The sequence below is a fragment of the Anticarsia gemmatalis genome, chromosome 30, assembly GCF_050436995.1.
Source record: "Anticarsia gemmatalis isolate Benzon Research Colony breed Stoneville strain chromosome 30, ilAntGemm2 primary, whole genome shotgun sequence".
NCBI classification, from domain to species: domain Eukaryota; kingdom Metazoa; phylum Arthropoda; class Insecta; order Lepidoptera; family Erebidae; genus Anticarsia; species Anticarsia gemmatalis.
This window is the reverse complement of record NC_134774.1, coordinates 1,976,656-1,982,655: the sequence shown is the minus strand read 5'-3', so window position 1 is coordinate 1,982,655 and position 6,000 is coordinate 1,976,656. Positions and strand designations below refer to the sequence as shown.

At 34.5% G+C, this 6,000-nt stretch overlaps 1 protein-coding gene across 1 annotated transcript in view; it reads left to right on the top strand.

The window, feature by feature from the left end:
• Positions 1-5,069: 5,069 nt before the first annotated feature.
• LOC142985627 (uncharacterized) overlaps positions 5,070-6,000 on the top strand; it is a 53,880-nt gene continuing 52,949 nt past the window's right edge. The window contains exon 1 of the mRNA XM_076133912.1: positions 5,070-5,296. The gene's annotated coding sequence lies outside the window, so the exon portion shown is untranslated. The remainder of the gene's footprint in view (positions 5,297-6,000) is intronic.

Genomic DNA, 6,000 nt, shown 5'->3' with positions numbered 1-6,000 from the left:
AAAAACAAATGTTTTAAAGGGAATTCAAAAAGGATCGTAAAAGAAAGAAATTACGATGATTCATGCGATTAAAACGCTTTACGCATAGTAATTGTTTAATTTGACTTCTTATACGCAGGAGCCCGTGGCTAAATAACAACAGCCGCACGGATCGATCTCTCAGGTTAAGCTACACTTGCCGAGGTTGTACTGTGGATGGGTGACCATATATTATACATACCGAATTCCTTAGTGTTTCGAAAGGCACGTTAATGTGTTAGCTAGTTGTGCTCACCGATCGGTAAACGAACTGTGGGTTAAGCTACCCTTTGCGCGGTCATTCTATAGATGGGTGCGTGGTATTTGAACTCAGTGTCTCCCTGCTTCGGAAGACACGTGAAGCCACGTCAAAGGCTTTTCGGACGGCTTGAACAACTTTGACACTAGGTTGACCACTAACCATAATGATACGATAGATAGATAATTTTCAAACATCTTTGACAGTCGTTAACATTAGTGTGTTGTAAAAATATTGTTGCCTGAGCGAGCAATTATAGTGATACGATGACGTCACGGGAAGCCTTTCTCGGAATTGGTATACTGGATTTATCCATTTACTAGCTGACCCGCGCAACTTCGTTTGCGTCACATAAGAGACAATGGGTAAAATTTTCCCCGTTTTTGTAACATTTTTTACTGGTACTCTGCTCCTATTGGTCGTAGCGTGATGATATATAGCCTATAACCTTCCTCGATAAATGGTCTATCTAACACTGAAAGAATTTTTCAAATCGGACCAGTAGTTCCTGAGATTAGCGCGTTCAAACAATCAAACAAACAAACAAACAAACTCTTCAGCTTTATAATATTAGTATAGATGTTTGAATATTCTGCCGTTCTCTCTCCGGACTTATATTGAGAATATTTTGGCGCCACAGAAGCAGTCATTTGTCTTTTTAGGGTTATGTACCCAAAGGGTAAAAACGGAACCGTATTACTAAGCCTAAGCTGTCTGTCCGTCTGTCACTCATAAACCGTCATAGCTAGAAAGCTGATATTATCACAAATTATGTATTTCGGTTGCCGCTTTAACAACAAATACTAAAATAAAAAATTATATTATGCGGAACGGAACCCTTCGAGTCCGACTCGCACTTGGCCGGTAATATTATAAAACAGGCATTTTGAAACAAAAATAGTGATCCATACTAATATTATAAATGCGAAAGTAACTCTGTCTGTCTGTCTGTCTGTCTGTCTGTCTGTCTGTCTGCTACTCAATCACGCCTAAACTACTGAATCAATTTGCATGAAATTTGGTATGGAGATACTTTGATACCCGAGAAAGGACATAGGCTATATATCATCACGCTACGACCAAAAGGAGCAGAGTACCAGTAAAGAATGTTACAAAAACGGGGAAAAATTTCACCCATTCTCTCTTATTGGACGCAAGCGAAGTTGCGCGGGTCAGCTAGTAATAAATATGTCAAAAAAGTTAGGTTATATTTTAATAGGTCACGGCTTCCATTTACGTGACCTCGTTGCGCAGGCGACAGACATCCAATATTTATATTATAAACATTAAACAAGCATTATGTTAAAAAAGTTCTAGAATTGTTTCAGCTGTAATAATTACTTGAAATTACTAAGATATTTCAGATAATAATTACCTATTAAATGACTAGCTGAGCGTCTCCGTGCTTCAGAGGGTACGTAAAATGACAATCAATTTAGATAACAGTCGTTAAGACATGTCAAATGCATGGCTTGAACAACTTTGACACTAGGTTGACCACTAACTATACGATAATTGAATATGACTAAAAGAAAAGTCTATCTTGGTTTATTTCATAGACTAGCTGACCCGCGCAACTTCGCTTGCGTCATCTAAGAGATTGGGTTAAAATTTTCCCCGTTTTTGTAACATTTTTCGTTGCTACTCTGCTCCTAATGACCGTAGCGTGATGTTATATAGCCTATAGCCTTCCTCGATAAATGGGCTATACAACACTGAAATAATTTTTCAAATCGGACCAGAAGTTCCTGAGATTAGCGCGTTCAAACAAACAAACAAATAAACTCTTCAGATTTATAATATTAGTATAGATAAAAAGTTTTCACTTCTATACCTACCTACTGACGGCAAAATGTATGGATACGAATGAAGCAAGGGAAGTTTGTAAGGATCGTACCAAGTGACGTTCTTTGCTCACTGCTTAGGTTCCTCTAAGAAAGGAAGAAGGAGAAGGCGTGATTATATTATGTATGAATGTACAAAACACTGCTATAATTTTAATACGGAACGAGCAACGGAAGTTTAGAAAACACAATCGATTCAGTTTCAATTTAGCCTGGAAATAGTTTAAGACCTTTCAAACATAGGCTACTAAGATATCTCCTAAGATACTGAAATATGGCCTGCGTGGATCAGTTAGTTAATAAAAAATCGATTTGATTGTTGTCATCGCAGCTGGGAATAGGTCCTTCTCGGAATGAGAGTCGACCACGCTGGCTAAGTACCTACCTAGGTATGGATTTGTTTTCGAATAATTTTAAGAACTGTTTTAACCACTATCAGGTTATAGGTAGGTACCTACAAGGTTTCATCACGATGTTTTCCTTCACCGTTATAACAAGTGATCATTATTTCTAATACAAAATAACGATAATAAAATCAAATCAATAAGTATTCAGGCAATGAGTTTCAATGCAAAGTCAGAGCAAAATCAATTTTGCACACATAACTTTTAAGATGTACCTAGGCAAAATTATATATTATGGTAACAAAATGGCGGAAGACAAAAAACATTTAAAGTAATTTCGACTTTATTTCACCAAAAATAAAGTTTAGAATACTTTGTGGTTTATTTTAGACTTATACAGTTTCGATCATTAAAAGATGATTTGCATCACTGGCATAATAGTATCTCTTCTCAACAACAGTTATCATATATATTTCCCTCTCTTTCATTCAGAACTTGTTGTAGACGTCACAGTGCTTTATCTCTTTCTCTCAAGCGTTATCTGCTATATAGCTGTCTCTTTCGTGTGATGACGCACGGGTATTTTAATAACAGGTAGGTGAGTCTCTTAATGTTGCCAGTCTATAAAGATTCTTGCGGTTTTAGGGAGTTTCGGATGTATGTTGTAATGTGCGCATTATAGTTACTTATTTTGAAATATAACTTGAAAAAAATTTTTTTATTTATTCTATTGACAGTTTGTCTATATCAGCCTATGTTTTTATTAACAATATTTTAATTGTTGTAAAACACGATAATTATAATGTAAGATTTCGATGGATTCTCCAATCTCCATACATTATCAGACAAAAAATATATATCTGTAATGAATGAGGCATATATATATATATATATATATATATATATATATATATAATTTCGTGGCATTTTATTTCGCTAATATTTGAAATGCAAGAGTTAGCATGGCATATTTGTTTGTTTTCTTTTCTTTGAAGTTTGGATCGCAGATCCTTCAATACGGGCAGAGTCGCGTGTAGAAATAACTATTTATACACATATCGGTCGTACTTACGTCTACTAATATTTGATTTGATCTCTTGATGTCCATAACCTTTTAAAAACAGCGATGATTGTGATAACAATCAGCAAATACACTCAAATTGTATAATAATTTAACTTAAATTTTTTTTTTGTTACTTTTCCCTACATTTTCTACTCCGAGGTCATTCTTTTTCTGCTTACCTGAAACAATTATTGTCACCTTTAACAAATGGACGTCCACTGAGTAACAATGACAAATAAAACCGGGAAGAAAGCCAAAATTAAATAATTTATCATTGTAACAAATTGTCTACTTCTTAGCATTGAACCTGGATATAGAAACGAATCATTATTTACCAATTTGTTTATCAAATGAACACTAGGCTTCCGAATAAAACTTATTGTCGAATTGAGGACCTCCTCTGATTTAACTATGAGTAAAAAAAAAAAGAAAATTTTGTAAAAAACGACACACCAAATAAAAAAGCGTCGCTGAATTTCAAAATATTCATTTAACTCTTCACTTATTTATACGTATTCCCCCACTTAACGTAAGTCCCCAACCCGCCTTTGGCCAGCGTGGTGGACTCAAGGCCTAACCCCTCCCTCATTACGGGAGGAGACCCTTGCCCAGCAGTGGGACAGTAATGGGTTAAATTTATTATTATTATTTATTTATTTACGTATCTACGTACATAAATAAAATCACGCCTTTTTTCATAGGGGTTGGCAATGACGTCGCTTGGTGCGATCTTCGCATCCATACAATTTAATAAACTCTTAACAATATTGATCTTGAACTCATGGTCTTAACCCTCCCTCATTCGGAAGACCCTTGTTCAGCAGTGAGACAATCCTAGGATTTAAAAAATGGTCTTAACTAAAATTCTAAATCATGACGTAAAAATACAATACTTTCTTAAAAGAAAGCAATTTTTGATGTCTCATGCAAAATATTTGATTGTTGATTCGTCCTAAAAAAATCGTAATTATTTGACTTGCGATTTTTAATGTGCTATGTTGGTCAATGTTCTTTTATCATCTCCAGAAATAACTTGATCTAGGATTTGTTTACATTCAGAAAATAATTTGTGTCTACAATCCTCTGTTTGTTATTTTCTGCGTTCGTTATTTACAGATGTTATATAGGTAATAAGAAAATATCATGCTTGTTGAAGAATAAAAAACACAAGATACATATTTTTTTACTCTCTTTTGTGTCCTACTGCTGAGGTTATGGCTCCCCTTTAAAAGGAAAATACATAAACAAGAGTAAAATAAGTATTTATTATGAATTTGCCGAAATATGTTCATTGTTAGGTGTTAAAATTGCAATTATCTAACCAGCGTGATTCACCAATCTGTGAATAAAAGTCTTAGTGTAAAATCCATCTATTTTAAGCTTAGTAAATATAACTAACGTGATAATCGACGTCAACATTAAAGATTAAACAACTTAGTTCGCTGTCAGCAACAAAAATCATGTTTTGGCAAAACATCGACATGTTTCGGCGAAATATATATTTAGAAACATGGCAACTCCATGGTAGGAAATTTGCACTCTTCACTCGACTCGTGCGCACGTATGTGACAGCTTATACGTCGCGAAAAATAATTTAAGTGTATCAACAATAGTATTTCTTGGAATATCAAGCCCTGTTATTATCTGTGATTGCCATGATAATTTGATTGTGTGGATTTTGTGCTGTGACAAAAATAAGATACTGTGAGTGGTGATACACTGGATTTTTTGTACCGAATCGTTTGGCGTGCTGACTTCTGAATCTGAGGTGAGTGCCCCATATAAATAGGCCTTCACTTTTTTATTTCCATTTAAATGGTTAACGAGAATGTCTACGGCTGAATAGATTGTACCGGCCCGTGTTCTTGACATGTTCGAAATTTAAAAAAAAATTGCAATGTCGAAAAGTTTTTGGCGGTGAAAGGTACTTGAGTTATGTATATCTATTTTGTTCCGCGAATTCGTGTTATTAACGAATACATACGTCATTTAATGTATTTCAGTAACCTCAGAAGTTGAACGAGTGTGAAGTTTTCATAGTTTTTGTTCTCCTCACCTTGAAATATGACGAAAATCGTGATGACCTAATATTAGTTGTAATCCTTATCAGCGGCCAATTAAACGATTAATGTATAGCTAATACGACACGATTTTGACATTATGAAACATTGTACTCCCCGTTTATCATCCAAATAAAACGTAAATAAAGTTAACTTGCCACAAAGTCTATGTTTTGATCAAAATTTACCACACATAGTATCAAACCACTTGTTTATAAGTATTTACTCGGAACAAAATAATCTTTGATATTCTTGAGAGTAGGAATATTCCACTAAATATGTGCTGTATTTATTGATTTTGAGGATAATACTTGAATGAATGGAAAGTGGATAGTTATTCAGATTTCTTTAATGAATTAATTGTTTTTATACCTAACCACTTACATTTTGCTGATAGGTAAAAGGAAATAAG